Source organism: Macaca fascicularis, chromosome 7 (assembly GCF_037993035.2).
Source record: "Macaca fascicularis isolate 582-1 chromosome 7, T2T-MFA8v1.1".
Taxonomy (NCBI): domain Eukaryota; kingdom Metazoa; phylum Chordata; class Mammalia; order Primates; family Cercopithecidae; genus Macaca; species Macaca fascicularis.
Window position 1 is genome coordinate 47,907,997 of NC_088381.1, and position 25,813 is coordinate 47,933,809.

Consider the following 25,813-nt stretch of genomic DNA (forward strand, 5'->3'; position numbering starts at 1 on the left):
GAACTCCTGACCTCAGGTGATCCACTCGCCTTGGCCTCCCAAAGTGCTGGGATTACAGATGTGAGCCATTCCACCAGGCCTGTTTTTATATCTTCTTTTTTTCCCCCTGAGAATTTCTGTATTTTCATTTGTTTCAGGAGCACTTTCCCTTACTTTATGGAACATGGTTATAATTGCTGCTTTAAAAAATGTTTGATAATTCTAACATCTGTATCTTCTCAGGGTTAGTGTCTGTTGATTGTCTCGTTCCTTGTCAGTTGAGACTTTCATGGTTCTTCATATGCTGAGTAATTTGGGATTATATTCTGGACATTTTGAATATTACAGGACCCCAGGTCTGATTTAAATCCTAAAAAGAGGGCTTTTTTTTTTTTTCTTCTGAAGCAGGAAATGAAACAGATTATATTATTTTTGCAAGTTCAAACCTGCCTCTTGGGCTGTGGTCCCAATATCATTTCTGATTTCAGAGTGCAGTGCTATTCAGATCAGTCCTGTGTGTGTGCCACCCAGTGGCCAGTCATGGGCCTGGATTGGGGTCTACCTTGCAGTTTCAGTTCTGCAAACATGTGGTAGGGTGTTTAGGATCAGAGCCATACATTTGCAGCCTGGAGGTGAGCCCAGGAGCTAAAACATAAGTTTGTGGGATTTCTGTCTTAAGCTCCCTACTCTCCATGATCTCCCCAACACTCTCTGGCTCCTTGGGGCCTCACTTTTTAGCCCTCCAGTGAGCAAGCTTGGGCTTCAGTTTCTCTGCTCTGCCACTCTTACCAAGACTGTTTCTGTGTTTGGGGTCAAGTGGCAGGAGGAGAGAAGGTGAAAAAAAAAGGAAGAAAGATTTGCCACACACTGTTGTGAACACTGCTCCTCCAGTCAAACAGAATAATTCCCCTCTCTTGGAGTCTTAGATGACTGCCAAGCTCCACTCCCACTCCCTCAGCCCCTGCCACCAACACTGCTGCTACAATATTGCCTGTGGGCTGAGGCTGGAAAGAAGGAAAAAACTAATAAAAGCCAGGGGTTCCCATGCACCCCACTCTCTCTCTGACTCTTCAGAATCTCCTTTCTTGTTTTTTAGAGAGGTCTTCTCTTACAGCTCTTTCTGTCTTCCTCTGGTGCAAACGTCCAGCTTTCTGGCTGCCTTTTAGTCTAGGCTGGCTGATACTGGAAGGGAAAAAAAGGCAAACTCACTACTGATTTAGTTGGACTTTGAATTCTTGTCTCCTTCCCAAAGCCACCTGCTATGATTTATGTTTCAGAACTCTCAGATAGCACCTCCATCCATTCTGTACAGGATTTACAGTTACATTTAGTGTGTCCTTCCTTATTCCATCTTTTCTGGAATAAGGCTCTCCTTTTGCTTTTTAAATCATCAATCATTTGCTATGTGGAAAATGATATCTTCGTTTATATGTATGCACTTACTGTCCCCCCACCCCCGCAAAGTTTCATAAAAAACAAAACTTATTGACTAGCAATAACTCTTTATTATATGGCCGGAAAGAATTAGGCAGTCCATCTGGAGAAAACAGACTGTTTCTCTTCGCTCACACAATACTTCTGACAGCAAACGTGTGGGGCTTTTTTTTTTTTCCACACCAAGCAGTTCTCCAATTCTGCTGCCATCAGCTGCATGCCCTACAATTTAATTCGATTTTGACACTGTCTACCTGGAATTAAGCATCAGATCCCATGGGGTTAGGTCTCAGTCTCACAAGATTGCCCTGTTGATGGAAAAACCACACTCTGAAAATGTTTTCAAGAGGTTTATTCTGAGCCAGTATGAGTGACCACGGCCTAGAGAACAGAGTCTCAATAGGTCCTGAGAAAGCGTGTCTGTGGCAGTCAGATTACAGTTTGGTTGTATACATTTTAGGGATGCAGGAGTTATAGGCAAAGACATAAATTCATACATGGAAGGTATACGTTGGTTTGGCCTGAAAAGGTAGGATATCTTGAAGAGGGAGCTTACAGGTTACAGGCGGATTCAGAGATTCTTTAATTTGCAATTGATTAAAGGAGTAGAGCTTTGTGTAAAAATTTGGAGTCAACAGAAAAGAATGTTTAAAGTTAAGATAAGGAAGTATGTGAACCAATATTTGAGGTCAGAGTGACCCATAGGGGTGAGTGACTTAGCCCTTGTCCGGCATGGCCTTATGTCCTCTTTATAATTTGATATCTTATTGTCACAAGGAATCTGTTTTGTTAATCTTATGATCTGTATTTCAACATTAATGATGGTCAGTTGTGCCTAATTCGTGTCATGCTGGGAATTCCATTTTTAAGGATTTTCTAGGGTCCCCATAGCCGAGAGGGGGCCTGTTCAGCCAGTGAGGGGCTTAGGATTTTATTTTTAGTTTTCAGCCTCTACTTCAGATGTCAATCACAAGCCCAGGTCTCTAGTACTTTTGACCAACCAGCTATAAATTGGGGTTCCCCCTACCCACCTCCTCAGGTTCAATACTTTGCTGGGATAGCTCACAGAACTCAGGCCATTTACTTGTTTATTATAAAGGATACAGATGAAGACTTAGGTGAGGTCTAGAAGGGTCCCAAGCATAGGAGCTTTTGTCCCTGTGGAATTGGGGTACCCCACTTTCCCAGAGTTTTTATAGAATTTAAATTCCCCCCATCCCATTCCTGGAGGTCAGTGGGTAGGGCTGAAAGTTTCAACCTTCTAATCCCTTAGTTTTTCTGGTGTCCAGTCCCATCCTGAGGCTATCTTTGGTCCTACCCTAAATTACCTCTTTAGTATAAACTCAGGTGTGCTTCAAAGGGGCTCCTTAAAAATAAGAAAGGACACCCCATGACTGAGGAAATTCCAAGGGTTTTAGATGCTTTGTGCCAGGACCTGGGACAAAGACCAGATATACTTCTTATTACACCACACTATCCTATTTTCTTTTCCTCTAAATTTCATCCTATTTTCTGAATCCACAATTGGAGGCATTCCACCCAAAGACGAATTCTCAAAAGAACAAATTCACACCAAGATTGAACCACAACCTCACCTGGCCCGCACAATGCCTTCAACTGTTTTTCTGGCTTGCATTTTCCCCTTTCATATTAATAGAGAAAAAAAGAGTATTCCAAGGCCATGAGCACTCTTGAGATGTTGAGCTGGAACGATTGGGAAGATGATAGCTCTTCATCCAGATACGGAGTATGGAATAAGAAAGAGGGTTTGGAGGTGGGACAGGAAGTGATATGTTCTATCCATAACACATTGCGCTTGAAGCACCTGCCAAAATATCCAGGAAGTGGAAGCCTGGAGGTGAGGGTCAGAGGTCAGACTTGGGTGGCATAAAGAATGACTTGGAATAAATTGTTGTGGAAGGGCTACAGGAGAAAATTATCATGAGAGGACAGGGTATGTATCATGGTGAGAGAAGAGGGCCAGGGACCTCGTGCACGGTGTGCTTAACCTTCACATTGCAAGGACTTCCCACCGTGATACAGGCCTCAGTTCTCCACGGCTGCTCTTCAAGACCACTCCCACTACTGTGCCTCCCCACCATTCCTCAGTATTCTCCACTCCCAGAGCCTGATGAATTTCCCTAAGCTCCCACTTTCAGTACTCAGATTGGCCTTTATCTCAAGGCAGAACTGATATTTGGGTCCCATGGCAGATCTGTTGGGGAGTTTTTCAGATTTTCCTGATTCTGGCCCCTGGTGGAGAAAAATGATCTGGGGTAAAGTTGCAGCCTGCCTGACCCATGCAGGAATATTTATCCCTTACGTTGGGCCTACTAATCAGCACAATTACCTCTGAACACGAAAACAACAAGGCTTTCCGATCACTTTACCATTGCCAAGTTGTATTTACAAATGTCATCATATTTTATTGTATCAACCATTATATCAGTCATGATATGCTAGGTTTTGCTGCAGTAGCAAACTCAAATATCAGTGGGAGATTTGATGCTGTACATTCAATGAATGGTGCGGGTGCTTGTGGATCACAGTCCTTTGAGACCCAGGCTATCCAAGCATTCCACAACCCTAGCACCAGTGGGAAGGGACACGATGATTTGTACATTGAGTCTTAAGGCTACTACCAACTTAAAAAAAAAAATTAAAACGAGAAGTCACATTCCATTTGCCACAGCAAGTCACATGGCCACATTTAACTTCAAAGGGAGGGGAAGTGAAATCTCGTCTCTGAAGGCGAATTGGTAAACTTCCGTCATGACTACCACAACCATGCCCTCTAAAATCATTATAGCCACAGGAGAGTTGAAAACTCAGACTAGTAAGTCACTTTTCCAAGTCACATAGTCAGGAAGTTAGCAGAGCAAGGCTCCAAGTGCACATTTGTTTAACTCTAAAACCAATGTGCCTTTCACAAACTGATGTGTTGTCTTCATGAAAATGTTATCCAGAAGAAAGTTCTTATTAGCTTCAAGGGAACTTCAGATGCTCACAAGTAAAAGTTTGACATGTCCAATTGACTTAATCAATCAAAAAGAAACAACGTGTTCCTGTTTTCTTTCCTTTTGCAACAACCTGTTTTTAAAAGAAGGAAAGAAAGAAAGAAGGAAAGGAAAGAAAGAAGGAAAAGAAAGAAAGAAGGAAAGGAAGAAGGAAGGAAGGAAGGAAGGAGAAAAGAAAGAAAGCAAAAGAAAAGAAAGAAAGAAGAGAAGAGAAGAAAAGGAAAAAGAAAAGAAAGGAAAGAAAAAGAAAGCAAGCCTTTTGACCCACCCTTTGACCTACACCACAATATCTGAGCGCATGTCAGGGTGATTTGGTTTCTTTCCCATTGTGTGGTATTTTCCACTCACAGGACTGGGTCAGAAGAAGTTTGTATCTTAATCTACACACTTGTTCTTGCTCATGTTTGCCTCTGCTTGATCCCATACCCTTCATTCATCCTTTGGAATGTTCCCGTGACAACAGAAGAATGGCAATATAGCTAGCCAGACAAAAGGCACAGACCAAGAACAGACCAACTTCTCTCTGACTGAGGATGTTAACGGGGAAGACACAGGACACGAGAGTGTTCTCTCCCCATCTTCCCCCTTGAGAGAAGTCAGCAGTTAGTGAGTGTCAAGCCTGCTCTGCAGATGAGGAAACAGGCTCAGCAGGTTAAGCCACTGCTCAAGGTCACAAGGCTAGTACCCAGATGAAAACCAGCTGCTATTATTTTTTCCCAAATCACTGCTTCATTTTCTGTCCATTCCACCCTGCAACCTTCCATCTCTCCTCCTAGGAAACCTGTGCCGAAGCATGCAGACAATGCAGGGCTCCTCTGCCTCCTCTGATGCCTTCCACCTCCACGTGACCTGCTTGCTGGCAGATACAAGGATAGGTGCAGCTCTTTACAATGGAGGCATAGAGATGAGGTGGCCACCGTAGGGCTCAGGCTGCTGGGAAACTGGAGGTGGGAGCCGTCCCAGTACTATAGAAGAAATGCTTCTCAGCCCTCGAAACTCTCCCTGAACAAACCCGAGGTTCATAGAAGAGGAGTTCTGGCAAGAGGCTGAGTTCTGGAAAGTGGCACCGATAGTAGCAGAGACTGGGGTCCACATTGCTGGGCTAAGCTTTGGGACAAGCCCATGAGGGAGAACCCACAAGGCTTGTATTTTAACTCCAAAGAAGAAAAATAATAACCTGGTTAGATTAAATATGCTTTGAGCGGGGAAGATCCTTAGCTTTAATGTGTATGATATTTGGAATTCAAGATGTCCTAAGTAGTTTCCATGGCTATTTCTGACAGCCTGAAGCCCTTGGTTTTCTCCACCCATGGACTTCCGAGGGACAGGACAATGGGGAGGGGGCTCACTGGAATAGCTCAAGGCCCATCAGATGGGTTCTTATTTCTGATCGACAATATACTCATGGTGTGAATGTCTGCAACTTATTTTTTCCCCTAGGCCTGTTTTTTTTATCTGAGTAAGAGAAAATAGGACCGGACGCCGTGGCTCAGGCCTGTAATCCCAGCACTTTGGGAGGCTGAGGCAGGCGGATCATGAGGTCAAACAATGGAGACCATCCTGGCCAGCATGGTGAAACTCCATCTCTACTAAATAAATACAACAATTAGCTGGGTGTGTGGCGTGTGCCTGTAGTCCCAGCTACTCAGGAGGCTGAGGCAAGAGGATTTCTTGAATGCGAGAGGCGGAGGTTCCAGTGAGCCAAGATCGTGCCACTGCTTTCCAGCCTGGGCGACAGAGTGAGACTGTCTCAAAAACAAACAAACAAACAAACAAAAAACCGAAAGAGAAAATACTCTCTTATACCTCTAGAATTCTGAGATTTTAAATAGGGAAAGATGAACATAGGAAGAAGCTGGCTCTGAACACTGATCCTGTAGCTTCTGGATAAACAATACCAGAGGAATAGAGGAGCCATTTCAGGGTCACCCACTCAGGTGTTCTCTCATCCTACCCAAGTCAACAAACACAGCAGCTCTGTCAATGTCTTCATGACTGAAGACACGGATCGTGGAGAGTTTTGTCTGTAAGCCATGATGTGGCACTAGAGCTGCATGGTAATTCTCTGCATTACAGGGAATAAAAGAAGCTATTCCAAACGCAGCTTGAAATTTTTAAAAAAGAAATCACATACTTCTCTGAGTATGTCATCTTTTCCCAGATGGATCCAAAACGAGTCACATAATTTTCCTGTTGCAGAGTTTCTGAGAGATTCGTGGATTTGAGAACTGGAAGGGGCTATATGAGGTGGTGTGAGCCTGTTCAATACTCTCCCAACAGGTATAATTAGGTTCTTGCCATTCCACAGGGGAGGTGACTGCAGTTCAAAGGTTGGTGACTTCTACGATGGGATGGCCAGAGAGTAATGGCAGTGTAGTGGTTGGGGGACTGACTGCTTTCTTTTATGACACCAAACTGCTGCTCAGAAGCAACAGTTTCCGCCATCACACACAGAGTGGTGAAAGGAAACATTAAAAAACAAAAACAAACAAACAAACAAAACGGAATGTGGGGCCCAGGAACACTCTGGCAGCACTGTCTGGTGAGCCGTTACAACTGGCACATAGTAGGTGCTCTGTGTGCTGAAGAGAGGCAGGATGAAGACGAGTGAGGCAAGGCAAAGCCATGAACTTGGAGACCGTGTGACTTTGTCATTTGTAGTGCCCTGGTTTTATGCATAAGCCATATCTGGCCAGTGTTCACTGGATATGCCCTATCTCTGAGATTTTATAAAAATTAATTCATTCAACAAGAAAACCAGTTTGCTGAAGAGGGAAAATTGCCAACAAGGCCAAGGTGACAGCAATTTCAAGCACAATGTAAGCTGATTAGCCTCAAACAGAGAAACTGCTTCCTGGCTGAGCTCTCCCACCCGCTCCAGTTGTCTTGGAGATTTGCAGTCCTGGTCACAAGAGGTACCAGGCGGCAGTGTGAGCAATGGGTGAAGGACAGGACCTCATTATGAGAGTCTCCCAGGAAGGAAAAGGCGGACACAGGGCATTCTTTCAGAATGATGGATTTGCTTAAGTTTGCATTTATTTTTTTCATTACAAGAGAATTGTGGAATGATGCTTTTGCATTACCTTTTTTAAAAAATAACAAATGGGTTTTTTTTTTCCCTCTCTGCCTCTGGAAAAACACAGATCTGATTACATCTGCCCCAGCTTAAACCCCCTTAGAGGCTTCCTCTTGCTCATTTGAAAATGACACAACTCATAAAAACGGCCGAAAGCATCATGGGCATTGAATAGAATTGCACAGCACTGCTTTCTTAATTGTTAATAAAACGATGTACTTCCATATCAGCTGATCAACAGCCACTACGTCAAGCTGCCCCCTCCTTCTTCCACTCTGGGAACCCTGGGTCTCCCCAAGGCTTCCAGGACAGCAGCGGGCTCCATGGCCTGCTCCAGCCAGTGTCCTGTATCTGCTCTGATGGGACAGGCCCATGCCTTTGTGGCCGTCAGGGGATGATTAACCAGGCCCAGTAGACTCTGTGCAGTCAGACCCCAGGCCGCCCCGCCTTGCTTTGCTTCCCCACCTTCTCTCTCTTTTGTGGATTCTGAGGCCACACAGCTCTTCTGCTCCTTGAGAGTGCCCTGCCTTCCTCAGGGCCTTTGCAAAGGTGCTTCCTTCTGTCTAGAGCATTCTCCCACACTGTCCCCTTTGACCTTGGGTGACTTTTCTCATCCTTCCTTTAGTCATTCATAGTTGGCTTCAATAAATAAAGGATAGACAGGCGAGTGACTGATCAGCCACGCTTGAGAGGAGGAGGCCCTGGCACATGGGCATATGCCATAGATCTCCATTGTCTAGGCCTAGTTAATCATCGCCAGGAGGAGAAAGGAAGGCTGTGGACTGGAGGCTGCCAGGCCCACCGTCTCCTTCTCTCTCTGCAAGTCCTAAGGAGAAGCAGCCTTAGATCCGGGTGATGCCTCTTGGCTGTGAGTATTATCATTTGCAAAGAGGAAAAGGGGAAATAATCTGAATATCTGGGATTCCAAAAGTTGTCTTGTACCAGGTAACAAGAACCTTCCTATCTCCTCTGACCGGATGTGGGGCGAGAAAGGATGAGAGCAAGAGTGAAGCAGAAAAGGGAAAGAGAAGGAGATAACCTGAAGTGTGGCCTGAAGACTCCCTGCCACTTCATGTGAATCCTTGACATTCCATCTGGAAACCATTTTGCTCATGTCCTCAGAGCTGTGGCTGCAGAATTTTCTCTTGCCCAGTTGTGGGTTACAGGTCAAGTAGAGAGTCAGCCCCAGGCAAGGGCACGGGAACTCAGACTGTAGGTCAGTATTCCAGAGTCCCTGGAGGAGGAAGAAAAAGGACTGGGTTAAGGAGGCACGCAGGGGAGGGAATCTACCCTGAGATTCTTAGAAACAGCTCAAAACAACAGCAAGTTGACCAGCTCTCGAAGTGTTTTGTTTTGTTTACCATGCATCCCTTATTTTCTTATTATTTGCTGGGCACAGGCTTGCCTGGACTTCACAGTCCACATAAGTTTACAACCAGGAAAATGAAAGGAACAATTTTACAAGCATCGTAATGGATCCTGGTACCTCCTTCAGAGCCTGAAATTAGGGGTTTGAATGTAGGTTCATTTTCATCCCACCTCCAAATACTAGCAACGGAGGGAATTATACAGGGGTTTCCCTCCCTGCTGGGACACAATTCTCTGAAGCACAGTTAGGATGAAAACACGAGTGTTTGTAAGAGCTGAGAGCAGTGTTTTTCAAAGTGCAATTTTCAGAACTCTAGGCCCAATAGATATTTCGCTGGTAAAAGGATTCCAGGTCAAATAAATTTGGGACACTGTGCATCATCTCTCCCCTCTCAGGCAATCTCAGTGCTTGTAAGTGAGAAGACTGTGTTCCCCATAAATTTCCCCACAAAGGGTCCGGCTGTCCCGCATTGCCTTCCTGTAATCTGTTCACACGTTGCTCTTATTCCAGTTCCACATGCCCTGAAGTCCCAGGAAGTTGCTCTCAGCAGTGAGCCATTCGTTCCTCAGAGATCTGGGAGGCCTCACCATGTGCAGACGCTGTGCGCAGGCTGGGAACCACAGGAGAAATGGCTGAACGTTCTGTGGGTGTGGCTGTAGGCAGAGAGCTGATCAGTGAGGTGGGGCGGTGACAGTCTTCTATAGGATGTCATATGCATAATTTATCACCTTAACTAGGACAAGAGAATGAAGGGGAACACTATTAATAATTAATTAATAATTATAATAGGACAACAGGTGTAAGCTAGAGCTGTCTTATATAGACAGAACTGACACGTGACAAGTTTCTTGTCTGTCCATTTAGGAGCTGCCTCTAGGGCCAATGGATAATAATCACCGGGCAAAAGGTTTCAGGTCAAAATTACAAGGGACTTTCTAACAAAGAGCCTCTAAAAACAATGTGGGCTAGTTTATGAGGTAGTGAGCAGTTCATCACATCAGATATGCAAAGGGGTGACCCACCCTCCAAGATGCTGTGTACAGATGACACTGACATGCCAGGCAGGCCCCCAGCCTGGGTAAGCACAGGTCAGCCTCTGACTGTGATCTGAAGCACCTATTCTTGGCTCTCTCTTTCGGTGAGGGTCAGTAAGATATTTTATACGCAAGGATCAAATTCTGTTCCTCCGATTCATACATAAGAGACACATTTGGATAAAAGTAGAAATATAACAGGACTGAAAGATTAAAACTTGCTGTTTTAGCATACTTAATATTCACTGATGCCTACACATAATGTAAATATCTCTTTGTTTAAAATGAATATAGGCTGGTCTCTGTGGCTCACGCCTATAATCCCAGCACTTTGGGAGGCTGAGAACGGACGATCACTTGAGCTCAGGAGTTTGAGACCAGCCTGGGTAACACAGCGAGCCCTGCTTTCTACTGAAAATAAAAAATGAAAAAATAAAAAATAAATAACCAAGTGTAGTGGCGCATGCCTGTAGTCTCAGCTACTTGGGAGGCTGCAGTGAGAGAACTGCTTGAGCCCAGGAGATGGAGGCTGCAGTGAGCTGCAATCGTGCCACTGCACCCCAGCCTGGGTGACAGAGTGAGACCCTCTCTCAAAATAAATAAACAAATAAAACAAGTATTATCTTGACTTTAAAGAAAGAGACTTTCCTGTGACATATAAGCAAAATATGGTCAAAACAATTTGACCAAAGTTGAAATGGACTGGAATCACTTCTGAGGAGCCAGCCTAGGTCTGTCAAATCAAGTTTGCTCACTAATAATCGTACTTGGGTTATGTAGGATGTTAACATTAGAGGAAGAGGGTGGGGGATATAAGGGGGTTCTTTGTACTATTTGTGAAATTTGTCTAAAATTATTTCAAAATTAAAAAATAAAAAAGCGAAAAAACAAAACCACACCCTTTGCTCCTAAGCCCTGTTTGCCCTAGACTTTATTCGATGAACTCACTCAATTGTTTAAGATTCAGCTCAGCACAACATCCCAGATTCCCTGTCCTGAGGCAGGCACTCCTGTATGAGCTCCTAAATACTTCTGCATACACCTACCACCTACTGGTATGGTTTTCTGCCTGTATTTCATCTTCTTCACCTTACATGGAGTTTCTTTTGGAATGGAAAGTTTTCTTCCTTTCATCTTTGAATCCTAGCACCAAGGCCACACCAAGGCACTAAATACGTGTCTCAAACGAATTAGTAAATCTTTGAACAAATCTTATTAGTTTTGCTTTCTTTTTTAAAATTATGGTAAAATGTACATAACATAAAATTTCCATTTTAACCATTTTTAAGTGTACAATTCAGTGACATTAAGTACATTCTAAAGTTGTGTAGGTTTTTTTTTTTTTTAATCAATTCTAAATGGTTTAAACTGGCCAGTAGTTACTAGAGCTGTTAGATCGACTTAATTTGGACCCATGAGACTCGTGACACTCAGAATTAATCTAATCCCATTTACACCAGGTGCCTCCCATCAAAATCTGTTTGATAAAGTGTGGAATTGTTTCATCCCATTGGAACCAGCTCTTGAATAAGTCAGAACTGGCTCTGCCAGCCTCTGGGCCAGTAGTCGGCACTCAAAGTGGTGTTTCTTTCTTTGGCCTGATCTCTTGGGTTGCCACTTTCCCTTTTGTTAATTTTTTTTTTTCTGGAGGACAGTCATCCCTGGGAGCTCCCTTCTGCTCCCACGAAGCACACTGCACCCAGCCCTGGTGCAGCCTGGCTCTGGGGCAGGGAGCTTGCATTCTGCCACCTCCTTCATTGTCCTCTCGGTACACCTGCACTTTCAAAACAGCCCCTGCAGGCAAGCTTTAGAGGCAGCGATAAACAAACAGGCTGACTCAAATTTAGGGAAACGCCTGTACCTGGAGAGCCTCTTCAAATATTTGTCACCCCCTCCCTGCTCTGGGGGAAAGAAGAGACGGTTCCACACAGTCACTCTATTTCCTGCCTTCCCAGCTCTGAACACCTTGGTTCGAATGTAAAGAATTTGGCTCTGAATTAGGACTCAAGAAACGGGGCCCTAGTAATTTTCCCGCCATTAACTAACCGCATCTCTTTGGTCATGCCTTTTTGGGGGCAATAATTTCCCCATTCGTAAAACGACGGTATCAAAGTTTGATTTTTATCATTATTAATGACAATAATAATAATTATATATATATATATTTTTTTGCAGCAGGCATTTTTTTCTCCAACAAAATATTACCCTGAATAAGACCAGAAAGAATCCCGAACGGCTCTGGCTGTCAGGGTGTGTGTGTCTCCTCCCCATGCTGTCTAACCCCAGTTGGAATTTGGAGGGCTCTTGGCCTTTTCCCTTGGCCTCAGAAGGAGCCCAGCGCGTCCTACCTTGCGTGGGAGTGTGTGTGTGACCAGGACTCCTTCCTGCCCTTAGAGTCACCGCCCCCTTCTCGCACAGGTTTACAGCACCACTTGTCTCACCCGCTCCCCGCTTTGCCTCCGCCCCATCCTGATGCTGCCGGAATGGCTGTTCCAAATGGAAGGATGCCCACGTCCGTCCCGTGCCCCAGTCCTTCAACAGGTCCCCACAGACCTCAGGATAAGACGAACGCGGAATTCAGGGCCTGGTCTCAACCGCCCTCTCCCTTTTCCTCTCACTTAGACAGCCCTGGCCAGCTGGGCCACTCTCCTGTCCACTGTCGCCCCCTCCCGCCTTCGTGGCCTCTGTCTAGACCGTGCTCCCTCCTACTGGGTGATGTCTCTTCCCCTGGGACCCATGGACCATCCTGTTGTTGACCTCGGGGGTCTGCGGGTGGGGGGCGGATGGGGGCCGGCCCTTCCCGCGGCGGCCGCCAGGGGGCGGCAGGAGCGGCTCCAGATGACAGCGGGAGGCCGCAAAGGGGGAGGGAGGAGGGACCGACGGAGCGCGGATCCCGCTCTCGGATCGCAAACTTCGAACCAGAGCTCTCCGCGCGCTCCTGAACCGCTGGCCGCCCGCACAGCCCGAAGCGGAATCGGGGCACAGCGGGAGCCCTTACAGGGCGGGCGCCGGCGGGGCGGCGGGGCGGCGGCGGCCGTCCATGCGGCGGCGCTCTGGGCTGCCCGGCGCCGGGAACCACGCGGGGGCGAGGCGAGGCGAGGCGGCCGCCGGTCGCTCCCGGACGCGGACCGCCAGGTGAGCAGAGCCACGCGCCCCGCGCCCCCTGCGCGCGGTCCGCGCCTCCCCGACACGGCTTCCGCTGCCCCGGCTCCGGCCCCAGCACTCTGGCCGGCGGGGCGGGCTGGCGCCCGCAACCCAGTGGGTGTGTCCAGGGCGCCGCGGGCTGCGCCGCTCCGGGCTCGGGGAGCCGGCGCGCGCCTGGTCCGTGCGGACGGCTGCGCCTCCTTCTCTGATTCTCTTCCTTGCTGGGAGTCTTGCTCTGTGCCGGCGCCAGCACTCACCCCTCCACCCTTGACTCTAGGGACAGTCTTAAACTCTAGGGACAATCCACCTCAGTCGTCCCCGGGTCGGGGCCCCGTGCTCCCCGGGTCGGGTTGGAGGGGGACCGGCGAGTGCACATCCAGCCCGTGCGCCCCCCGCCTCAGCCTCGCCTCCCTCCCACCTGGGGCCCGAGAGCCGGGCAAGTCTCGGTCAGCGCTCCTTGAGCCCTGGCCTGGGCCCCCGCATCTGTGTGTCTGTCTCAGCTTGGTTGCTGCAAACCAGCGAGCGCCCGGAGCCCGAGTGGATGAGTTGTTTCCGCCAACTCTGGACACTTCCTCAAGTGCAGTCCAAGTACCTGCGGCCCCTTGGCGCACTTACAGAAGTAGTTTTTGCACAGCGAGCTCACCTTGGAGCTCTACAGATCTGGAAGTTAAGTTTTCTTTTTCTTTGAAATAACATCAGCCCTGACTTGGGAAGGGGATTTCAGGGCGTTCTCGGGCCCACCTAAGTGTCTGGAATTTGTGGTCTAATGAGTTTTTTAAGCAGTCCACACCCAGCACCGTGCCTCCCAGCCTCCTTTGCCGTCTCATTAAAAGTGCATGCTTGCTTCTCTTCCTGTCTCCTTTGCGACCTCTACCACGCTGCGCTTCGCCCTTTTCGGGCTATGAGTCTAAAACTTGGACGTGGATAGCGATCATTGGATGCCTGTTGGAATTTGGAATTAGAGAAATAGAGACCCGAGAGAGATCTAAGCAATCACCTTGTCCAACCCTCCATTCACAGCTGGATGCACCCAGGACCCAGAACAGTCTAAAGATTTTTCAAGGATCACACGGCTTTTAAAATCTGCATGTCTTCTACTTCATTGATATTGTTGGAGGTGATAGGGTAACTGGGCTTACTAGGGTCTTACTGGGTCTCAATATACAAAGAAGCAAACATTTTAAAAATGTGACTTAAATACGGAACTCCTCAATTCCTATAGATTTTCGTTGGCATCATAGTTGAATTCCTTTAGAAAACAAAATCCTAGCCCTGAAATTAATGTGAGGAAGCAGATGGGCGTCCTGGGACTTTCCTAGAAATCTCTGCAGTGCTGGAGCAGGGATTTCCCAGAGGTCTGGGCCTGGGAAATGAGTTTGGGTGAGCAGGATACTGGAGTCCCTTCTGAATACGCAACTGGGTTGGTCCCTTGTGGGGAGGCTGGCCAGTTGAACTCATGTGATCTCCTCTGTGCCCAGCACTGGGCAGGGCACCAGATTGGCATTACCTTCTTTTCAGTCTCTATGCCATGAGGAAATGTTTCTTACTGGCTGTTAGGGAAAGAAAAATACAGCTCAGAGTTTGGGAGGAAGATCGGGGGTGGGGAGATTTTTGACTTGGAGTTTGTTTTTGTTTTTGCCGGGAAAAACTTGTGGAGATTGCAATCAGTTATCCTACACATAGGCTGTGTATTGCCTTCTTCTCCATCCCCCCACCACTTTTATCCTAATTGCTGGGAATCTCAATGTTTAAATGTCCCCAACACTCCCATTCTGTCCCCGACATTTATAACTCATTCATCGCAAAATCTCTTCCACATTCTTTTGTGATATCTGACGAATTATTTCCCTGTCTCCATTCCCACTGCCCCCACCTTCAACCATGTCCAAATTACAGTAATAATCTCCCCTCTTGACTCCCAGCCACGGGTTGCTTTCTTCATTTTAATCCATCTTCTTTCATGCTGACAGATTAATATTTCTAAAATTCTGATTTCACCACATCATTTCTCTCAAGGAATCACAATGGCTCCCCAGTATTCGCTTCTATTTAATTTTTCTCCAACAGATATTTCTGAGCATCTGCTACGTGCCAGGGACTGTTACTATGTGCTGGGACTTACGCTCTGAATAAGACAATATCATTGCCTTCAGGGAGTCCACAGGCTAGCAGATGATAAATAACCGCCCAGAGGAGAAAGGGGAGTAAAGAAATAACCGCAATACAAGGGGGATGTGCAAAACATCAAGGAGATGCGGATGAGGGAGAAATTGATTCTGCATGAGAGGAGCTAGGGCAGTTACCACTAGGCTTTGAAGCCTAAGGAGGAGTTCAGGGAGATGGGAAAGGCTGGTGGGGAGAGAGGACAGGCCAAGCAGAGGAAAGAGCTTAAGGAAAGGCTGAGAGATAGAAAAGTACTATATGGACATGGTTGAATCAAAGTTAATTTTCATCAGGGCATTTAAAATGTTTCCTAATCCCGGTCTACTTTATTGATCCAAGAGCCATCCCAACGCCTTCCTGCTTGAAGGCCATCCCTCCACTCACCCAGTTTCTTTATCATGGTCTTATCTGCCCTCCCCACACCTCCCATCCCCAGCTCAGAAATTCAGATTTCCTCTCTTCTGATCTAAATTTTGCCAGACAGTATATCCCACCCAGCCTTTCTTGCACAGACTCCTGTGTCTCTTCCCTGCTTTCTTTGCACCTGCTCTATGTTCAGCCTGGATGAGCCTCGCCTCCCCAGCCACTCAGAGGTTTCCCCAGAGCAGCCTCCTTGGGCCTCTCCAGGTCATGGAACACACTGTCCGCATGTTAATGGCCCCAACACACTTGAAAGCACGTGACTACTTTCCTGGGTTTGACCCCCCATCTCACTTTTCCCTTCTGTCTCCTTTCTGATTTTCCCACTTTTTCTCTTTCTTTGCGTGTGTATGCAGAATCGTGATGTTTACTTCTGCGCAGATGTAAAGGTTTCATGTGTATTTGCTGAATATCTTCGCTGTGAAAATGGATTAAAAATGTCATGCTGGGAGCTAACACACGATGCAGGCTGACACAAGTGGAGGAGGAGATTCAGGGGAAGCTCTGACTTTAGGCTGCTTTGCTGCCTCTGGCCCCCTCTTGGGATCCTCCAATTTTACTCCTCCTCCGCAGGACTGCCGTGCTGATTCTGGGACACCCCTTCATCATCTGGGCCTATTGTGTTCTCTTTTCCTCCTACCATCAAAACTTACTTCTGTGCCCACAGCCTCGCTGGCTTGTTAGCCTCATTGGGGCCATGCTTAGTGAGCACTGGTGTGTGCGATGCTTGGGGCTTTCAGTGGTTTCTCTTTTAATCCTCCCAGCCACCTATAAGGGAGGCGTCAGCATCTGCATTGTACAGGAAGAAAATTGAGGCTTACTTGCCTGAGGTCAGCAGCTCAGGTTTGGAGCTGAAATCTTAAACCCAGCTCTCTAAGTCTGGTGTTCTTTCCACTATATCATTATTTCCTGAAACAGTTGTCCTAGGAACATCTGAATCAAAATTCAGATCTGGCGAAAGAAAAACACAGGCTCCAGGGTGGAAGCTGGGCTTGAGAACTGGCATTTTTCGGGTTGCCTCAGGCGATTCTTCTGCACACCCAGGTTTGGAGACTACTGCCCTGGGCTTCCTTTACAATGTGGCTCTAGCGACAGGTGGTGGGTTAATATGCCACTTTATCCCAGGCAGCATGTTCCTGTTTGACAGAGGCCCTGACCTTGACTCTAAGGAGTGAGCAATGGAGAACTGTGGCCAAGGCCAGGAGGAGGGTCCTCTCCTTTGGCCTGAGGGGTATTTAGTTCAGTCCTGAAGGCCCAGCCCCCTCGGCCTACTTGAAGGCATGTAAGCCCGCTCACCATCAGACTCACTGTGTATTTCTTTTGGGGTCTGAGCGAGTGCCGAGGGAGAAAGGCCAGGGTGGGTTTGTTCAAGAGCCCCAACTTGCTTGGGTTGGGACTCCCCAAATAGGGCTGGACAGGCAAAGCCAGCCCCTTCCTCCCTGCAGGCACGGTGAGTTGAACCTCCTTTCCCAGAATGGGATCTGGCTGCTGACAGATCTCTTTCATTCAACAGGCCTTGCTCCACTCCCCACCCACCCAGCCTCAGTTTCCCCTTGTGTAACAGGAGGATGGCCAAAGCCTGGAGGGCTGGTGGGGGACCAGTGCATGGGTATGCAGAGCTTAAGGCAAAGCCCTGTCACATAGCAGGCGCTCAGTGTCAGTTCTCGCCCCATTTCTTTACTCCGTGCCTGATCGGTGCTTGAGACAATTGGAGCTCAATATATCGCTGTAGGAAAAATGTATATAATCTCAGGCCCCCTCAGATCCAGGAGTTTGCGTCTGAACGGCATAGGGCTGAGTGTTACAACTGTGTATTCAAACCCAGCAAATGAGCACTCCCAGCTGTGCAGTGATAATAATAACGAACTATCCATCCAACATTCCTGCTCACCCCACTCCCCTTCCCCAGCTTCCCTTTAGATTCCCCAAAGAAGAACCCAAGGAACAAGAGGCAGCAGTTCTGTGTATGATGAGTTGTCTTGGGAAAGTGGTCACTTTCTGTTTACCTCTTTTCCTGTCTACCCAATCTTTCAGCTGAGTGTACTGCCCGTGTTGTCTTCTCCTACCAGCCTTTCCAAAGCTGATCACTGAGGTGGCACCCCAGGCAGAGGTGCCGCTTATCCCTGCTTTTCTAGGGCGTGGTCCGAGGGCAGTGAGCCAGGCTCACAGTGCCACTGTGTTTTGTCCCAGGAGGGTAGCACTGGGCAGCCCACAACCAGGTGGGCAGCATGTGGCCTGCTTCACCCTCCCGGCCCTTGGCCGGCTGCCTAAGACCTGGCCAGCAGTGAGGACCAAAGCATTGAGTGATTAATGGGCGCCCCATCTAATCTCCTGCCAGGGGAAATGAAGGGCCAGCCATGGGCTGGGAGCTCGTCATGACCTGCTCCAGGTGGGCTTGGAATGCACCCAGCTCAGGATGGGGATTAAGGCTTGAAAGACAAGAGGAAATGAGATGTTAACCCTTTAGGCCTTGGCCCTCTGAGCCCCAGCAGGGAAATCGCAGGGGAATTGTCTGCAGGCATCTGATGAAAGGGGGCATCAGCTTTGATTTATGGCGGGGATGCAGCCACGTGACTACAGGAGTGGGAGGGTGACAGCCATGTCTTTGACTTAACCATTTTTCTTAGAGGCAGAGTCAGGAGAGAGAAGAAGATTAATTTCCTATGAAAAAGGATAAACGGACTGCTGGGAGGCTGCCCTACCTGCTTCCTTCTTGGAAACCCTCCAATCATATCAGCAAGTTACAAATTTGTAGTTGCCAGACATACTTTTCCCCCTGAAATGTAGGGTCTCTGATCACTTGTGATGTGTAGGAAGAGGAGCCCACCTCCTTTTCCCAGGTCAGGCAGCAGCACGGTGGTGCTGAGGAGGAGAGCACTCTGGAGCCAGGTCCTGAGTTTGAGTCTTGGCTCTACCAAGTGTTGGGCCTTGAACAGGTTCCTTGGCCTCTGGGGCTGTAGTTTTTCCACCTGGAAAATGCTCAAAAGTATCTCAGGCGTGTAGGAAAATGCCACTTGAATGTTAGCAATCACTTTTTTTTCCCCCACTTTGGCTGAGTCCTGAGCCTGCATATCCTTTGGGAAGGACAGAAGCAACTTCTCTTCCAGGGCTCCAAGACTTGCTTTGGGTGAATTGACGACTGACTCTTTGATTGATCTCCTTTGTTTGACCCCTGACCCTCACATGCCTTGGATTCTGTCTGGCTTGCTCCTCCCTTTGCTCCAGTTCCATGGTTTCCAGCTGCCCCTTTGATGACATTACCCTGCCCCTTGTCTCCTGCCCTCATGCTAGGTTGTCAGACTACTTGCGGGCTGGGCACTGACATCTGTTGTGTCCTCCATGGTGCTGGCCAATTCTGCACTGGCTCTGCTCCTTGCTAGCTTTGCTGTGACTTGACAGTCCCTAGCCAAGTGGCTGAGGGTAGAGAATGCAGCTGTTTTGAGAGCAAAATCAGGAGCCGTGGAGGCCGTCTGGCCTGGATGCAAATCCCCACTCTGCTCTCTTTTCTGGTTTCTCTGCCCTCTCATTGCCTTGTTCTTGGTGGGGGATAATAATAGTTATACTTACCTAATGATTGACAGGAGGATCCAATCCAACCGTGCACATGAGGCCCCTTGGGAACTATGTAGGAGAGTTTATTGCTGGTTGTAAGGTGAGCCCTGAGGGTAGAGCTGTGTCTTCAAGTTTTGAAGTCTCATTACAGGGCGTGTAGTGACAGTATAGCCTTTAGTTTCATTTAGAGTCTTTTCCAGAGCAGACAAGTACCCAGGACCTGCTTGACTTTAGTGATGTTTTAGTTGAGGCCCGGGATTTCATTCTGCTTGAAGTTCAGAGGATCTTCTGGTCAGCTAAGCAGGGAGGAGCTGCCATTTACAGAACTCCGTGCCAGGTACTGGGATTTACCTGGCTTCTTTTATTTAATCCTCTCAACAACCTGTGCAAACTAGACACTCTTATTTCTACTCTACAGCTAGAAAACTGAGGCTCAGAGAGGCTAAGGAATGTTCACAGGCTCACACAGCAAGTAGACATCAGAGTGATGTTTGAATTTCAAGTCATCTGACTCCAAAACAAATGCTGGCGGTGGGGCCCGGGGGAGGAGCTATCAGGCCAGTTAGTGAGTACCTGGGAGGAAAGGTCTCTCCCTGCTCTCAGCCTCTCGCAGGATGCTCTGGCTTCTTGGCCTCTTTCACAGGAGCACATGTATGCATAATGCCGCGCCAATATTGCTCTGCTTTCTCCTTGATATAGGCGTGTATTTTAATTTAGCACATGCAGATTTGTCTTTTCCACTAATATGATTTTGTGTCAACATTTCCCGCTTTCCACCTAAGCAGGGTTCCCATTTTGTAAAGCACAATGACGCTTTCCATCAGTTTGCTCCATCGCGGTTTCCTTAGCCGTTCCCCACCCTCTGTCAGGGATCTAGGTTGTTTCTAGTTTCTCCCAATCTAAAAATTGGCACTACCAACATGAATGTTCAATTTGCTGATGTTTATTTATTTCTGATCTCACGTTCTGCTTTGGAAATACACTTCCCGGCCATGTGATGACCAGGTCAAAAGCAGGAACTGTAATAAGAGTGGTCCATGCTGCCCATGGGGTCTTCAGAGAAACTGCACCTGGGAGGCCCAGATGAGGGGGACCCAGAAACAGACCAGGTGCTTGTTTTCTGCCTACCCTTCCTTTCCTCACTAGTTACTGTTCTTTCCTGAGGCTCAGATTGGAGGAACTTGATACCTCACTCTTAGCAAGGGGTGTGAGAGGTACTGTTCAAGTGGTGACTTTCTGGGTTCCAGAGAGGGAAGTTATTTCAGTGTTCACAGAGGTCCCATGGAGTGAAAGGTCTTGGCAGCTTCTGAGATTGCGCTGCTGTGTGTCAGTGGTCCTGTGTGGGCATGGCTATGTAGTCATTCGCTCAGGCATCCAGTGATTTCTGAGCCCCTACTGTGCATCAGGTGGCAGCGTCAGGCACTGCAAAGGGTGTGAATTCCACACCTGACTCTGCGTGTGTGGCCTTGGGCAGCTTAATCTCTTTAAGCTTCAGTTTCCTCGTGTGTGAAATGGGCTAACAGTCTCTGTACATGCTGTAGGAGTTAGAGGAGAGAACATAGGTACGGTGTTTGCTCAAGCCTCCAATGCAATGAAGGGCCAACTCTTGTGCAGGTGAACACTAGAGCTTCTCACCGATGAAGAAGGTGTGTTCTTGCTTGGAGGTGTGAGAGGTGGGGAGTAATATGATACTTACAGTCTTAGCAGGGGGCAGGTGAAAGGGAAGGCACTGTGATAAACATGGCATAGAGAGGCTGGGGGACCCACACAGGCATCAGATTCAGATTGGTGGGAATTCAGAAAGATTTGGGGTGGGATCTGCCTCCCAAGAGGAGGAAACAAGGCAGGGGAAGAGGGAAGAAGGAGAAAGGAAGTAGAAGCCTGTTGTGTTTTATGGGAGGGTTACATTCTTGAAGACCTCTCAGAGTTCAGATCTCTCGTCATTCAGACTTTCTCCCCTACAGAATAAATGTAGAGTGTGCATTTACTTGATATGGTCTCAAAACACATAGCTTTGTGCTGTCGCTTCTCATATGGTCACACTCTCTCTCACATTGCACAGTGGGCTCACTCATAAGTTACCCACTCGGTATCTCGTGATGCTTTTTTGGCTTTCTTATTTGCCAAGCTGGTGGTCGTGGCTGTTGCTGTTATCATCATCATCGTCGTCTCGATATGTTTTCAGTCTGACACCAGCACTACCATTCGACAGACTGTCTAGATTGGGGGTCCGCACATTTTCTTGGAAAGGGCCAAACAATATTTTGACTTTGCAGATTGTGTGGTCTTTGTGGCAACTAATCAGCTTTGCCTTTTGAGCACGAAAGAAGCCATAGACAATAGATAAATGAATGGGCAGGACTGTGTTCCAGTAAAACTGATTTATGGGCACCGCAATTTTAATTTTATGTAATTTTTGTATGCCATAAAATATTCTTATCTTGATTTTTATTCAATCAATCATTTGAAAATGTGGCAAAAACAGGCAGAGGGTCAGGTTTAACCTGTGGGCCAGAGTTTGTGGACCCCTTGTCTAGACGATTATAATATTTGAAAATTGTTTTAAATTGGAGGAAGAGTGAATGTTGAAATATCCTGATAGTCAACAAAATCATTCCTAGACATTCCAGTGCTCATAAGAATAAAGCTCAATTCACAAGTTCTAACAAAAGATTGGGGTATTTATCAGCCTGAATGGTACCAACATAGGCAGTTACTTTAATACAATTTTAAATTATTTAGGTAGTTATTCTAGTGAATTAAAAATTTTAAATCATATTATTTCAAAATTTTGGTACCCAATGACCTTATTAATATTGTTATTGTCATTCTATTTCATGATTTAAATTGTATACCCTGGCTAGGCATGGTGGCTCATGCCTGTAATTCTGGCCCTTTGGGAGGCCGGGATGGGAAGATCGCTTGAGCCCAGGAGTTCGAGACCAGCCTGGGCAACAAAGTGAGACCCCATCTCTACAAAACATCGAACTATTAGCCAGGCATGGTGGTGTGCACCTGTGGTCTCAGCTGGTGGTGTGCACCTGTGGTCCCAACTACATATATGGGAGGCTAAAGTAGGAGGATTACTTGAGCTCAAGAATTTTGAGGCTGCAGTGAGCCATGTTCATGCCACTGCAATCCAACCTGGGGGACAGAGTGAGTCCCAGCCAGGAAGAGAAGAGAAGAGAAGAGGAAGGGGAAAGGGAAGGAGAAAGGAAGGCAAGGGAAAGGAAAGGAAAAGAAAAGAGAAAAGGGAAGAAAAGAAAAAATTTTATACCCTACACTGGTTTATTATTGTGTACTCTCCTGGCGTCCAGCAGCTCTGCCTGACTCCCAGCAGCCTGCTGACTGGAGTTTGGAACTTGATTCTAGCTGGAATTTTTTGATTGTGAAAGGCAGGCGAGAGCATGGACGGAGCACCAAGGCTTGTGTCTGGCACACAGTGAATGTGGAATAAACTTTTGCTCCCTCTTTTCCTTTTTCTTTCCTCCTCACTCAAAAGTTCTGTATATTTGGTCAGATCCAAAACATGCTGAGCCTCTTTGAAATTGTTACTTTGGTTCTTTCCACATGCAATAAAGTCACTAACCTTTTTAAATGGAAACAAAAACAAAGACTGTTAGAAAGCAGAGTTTCCCCTCCTGGGTCACCAGCTTTCCCTTACTGGAGAATAAGCAGTGCTGTGCTGAGACCGCGGCTGGACGGCCAGGGCCAGAGGGAGGCCCCAGGTCCGAAGAAGGCGCCTCCAGCTGGGTGCAGACCCAGCTCTCCAGTCAGGAGGGGGTTGCCGGGCCTGCTGGCTGCTCCTGGGTGTACCTTGGTTTCAGAGATTCCAGCAGTAGGAAAGCCAGAACCTCTCCAGATGGAAGACCACCAGCCCCGAAGGTGACTGTGATGCTGTGGTTCTTGGCTCGGGAACATGTTTTTGCTGTGTATGTTGGATGGGAGACCCGTCCTAAGTAGACGTGTGTTTGTGTTGTTTAGGGGGTGGTGGCGCACAGCCACATGTGCTTTCTGGTCTGGGGTCTGGCAGGATGTGAGGGGAGGCAGCCGCTGTCCTTTGGCTTGTGAGATCTCTCATTATTCTGTTGGGCAGGGGGCTGGCATTCTTCCTGTGTGTTTCGTTTAGAAGCAAATGGTCTTGCAGCCAAAGGCACGGGCGTTGAGCCCCAGCTTTGTCATTAACTTCTTGTTTGATGTCCAGCAATCCGTTTCCATCTCTAGGACACTAATTCTTAATTCCTACTGGGGTGGTCAGAGGAGGCCTAATGGACACTTAGGACTCTTGCCACCACCCAGCAGTAACGAAGTCATGCATCGCTCTGAGCCTTCCTGCTGTGGTACCAGCACAAGCCACAGGAGGCTCTCCTGCCCCTCCAAGCCAGGGACATGTCAGTGGGGACCTGGTGGGGAGCTGGAACTCCCACTTCTACCCAGAAGCAATGATGAGTCCCCTTTCCCTCTCTGGTGTTACTGGAGGCCAAGTGGGGAACCTGGCTTTCTATTCCCACGTAGCCATAATGACAGAGGCCCCCCTTCCTTGCCGGAGCAGTGTCAGAAGAAGCCAGGGAAAAGGGATGGTTTAAATAAAATCTAGCACCTCATACCATAATACCTAAAATGTCCAGGTGTCAATGGAAAATCACTCATCACACTGAGAACCAGGAAGATCTCACACTGAATGAAAAAGACAATCAGTTGATGCCAGCACTGAGTTGACAGAGATGTGGGAGTATCTGACAAAGACTTTGAAGTGGCCATCATAAAAATGCTTCAGGGGGCAATTATGATCATGCCTGAGACAAATAAATAAAATATAAATGAGAAGTCTCAGCAAAGAAGTAGAAGAAGCAAATGGAAACTTTATTTTATTTTCAAAAAAATTGTAAAACATTTTATTGTAGATTGACATTTATAACTGCATTATCTTATGGGGTACAAAGTGATGCTATGATTTATGAATACAATGCGGAATAATGAAATCAACCTAACATATTCCTTACCTCAAATACTTACTATTTTTTGTAGCAAGAATATCTGAAATTTACTCTTAGCAAGTTTGAAATGGACAAAATACTGTTATTAACTATTTTCACTACACTCTGCAATAGATCTCAAAAAGGGCTTATTCTTCCTGAGTTTCTCTACCCTTTGACCATAACCTCACCATTCCCCCCACCCTCCAGCATCTGTAACCACCATTCTACTCTCTGCTTCTGTGAGTTTGATGTTTTAGATTCCACATATAAGTAAAAACGTGATATTTGTCTTTCTGTACCTGGCTTATTTCATTTAGCGTAACGTCCTGCAGATTCATCCATGTTGTAGCACGTTGAATTTTCTTCCTTTTTAAGGTTGAATAATGTCCCATCATATGCATAGGTATACCATGTTCATCTGTTGATGGACACATAGATTGATTCCATAACTTGGCTATTGTGAATAGTGCTGCATTGAACATGGGAGTGCAGATCTCTCTAGATCTCTCTTGACAAACTGATTTCAAATCTTTTGGGTAAATACCCGGAAGTGGGATTGCTGGATCATATGGTAACTCTACTTTTAGTTTTTTTGAGGAAGCTCTATACAATTTTCTGTAATGGCTGTACTAATTTACATTCCCACCAATAGTATATGAGATTTTCTTTTTCTCCACATACTCACCAACACTTGATTTATTTTGTCTTTTTGATAATAACCATTCTGACAGGTGTGTGTGAGATGATAGCTCACTGTGATTTAATTTGCATTTCCCTAAAGCTTAGTGATGTTGAGGATCTTTTGATATACCTGTGGGCTGTTTGCATATCTTTGTTTGAGAAATGTCTATTCAGGTCCTCTGCCCATTTTTTAATTGGGTTTTTTATTTTCTTACTGTTGAGTTGTTTGAGTTCCTTATATATTTTGGATATTAACCCCTTATCGGATGTTTGGCTTTCAAATATTTTCTCTCATTCTGTGGGTTGTCTCTTTACACTATTAGTTGTTTTCTTTGCTATGCAGAAGCTTTTTAGTTTCATGTAATCCCATTTGTCTATTTTCGCCTGCACTTTTGGGGTTAAATACAAATAATTATTCCAGGCCAGTGTCTTATAGTATTTCTCCTATGTTTTCTTCTAGTAATTTTACAGTTTCTAACATTACATTTAAGTCTTTAATCCCAAATGGAAATTTTAGAATAGAAAAATATAATAACAAAAATAAAACTTAACTGATGGATTAAACAGCAGAATGGAGATGACAGGAAAGAACCAGTGGATTGGAAGATGTAACGATAAAATTTACCCAACCTGAGCAACAGAGATAAAAATAGACTGGGAAAAAAGGGGGAAAAAAAAAAGAATAGAGTCTCAGGGACCTGTAAGACTATAACATGTAACCCCAGCACTTTGGGAGGCGGAGGTGGGTGGATCACCTGAGGTCAGGAGTTTGAGACCAGCTTGACCAACATGGTGAAACCTCATCTCTACTGAAAATACAAAAATCAGCCAGGCATGGTGGCACATGTCTGTAATCCCAGCTACTTCGGAGGCTAAGGCAGGAGAATCACTTGAACTCGGGAGGCAGAGGTTGCCGTGAGCCAAGATCGTGCCACTGCACTCTGGCCTGGGTGACAGAGTGAAAC

At 46.7% G+C, this 25,813-nt stretch overlaps 1 protein-coding gene across 1 annotated transcript in view; it reads left to right on the forward strand.

The window, feature by feature from the left end:
- The first annotated feature begins 12,763 nt into the window (after positions 1-12,763).
- The window catches only part of THSD4 (thrombospondin type 1 domain containing 4), a 687,670-nt gene continuing 674,620 nt past the window's right edge, over positions 12,764-25,813 (forward strand). The window contains exon 1 of the mRNA XM_045395681.2: positions 12,764-13,044. The gene's annotated coding sequence lies outside the window, so the exon portion shown is untranslated. The remainder of the gene's footprint in view (positions 13,045-25,813) is intronic.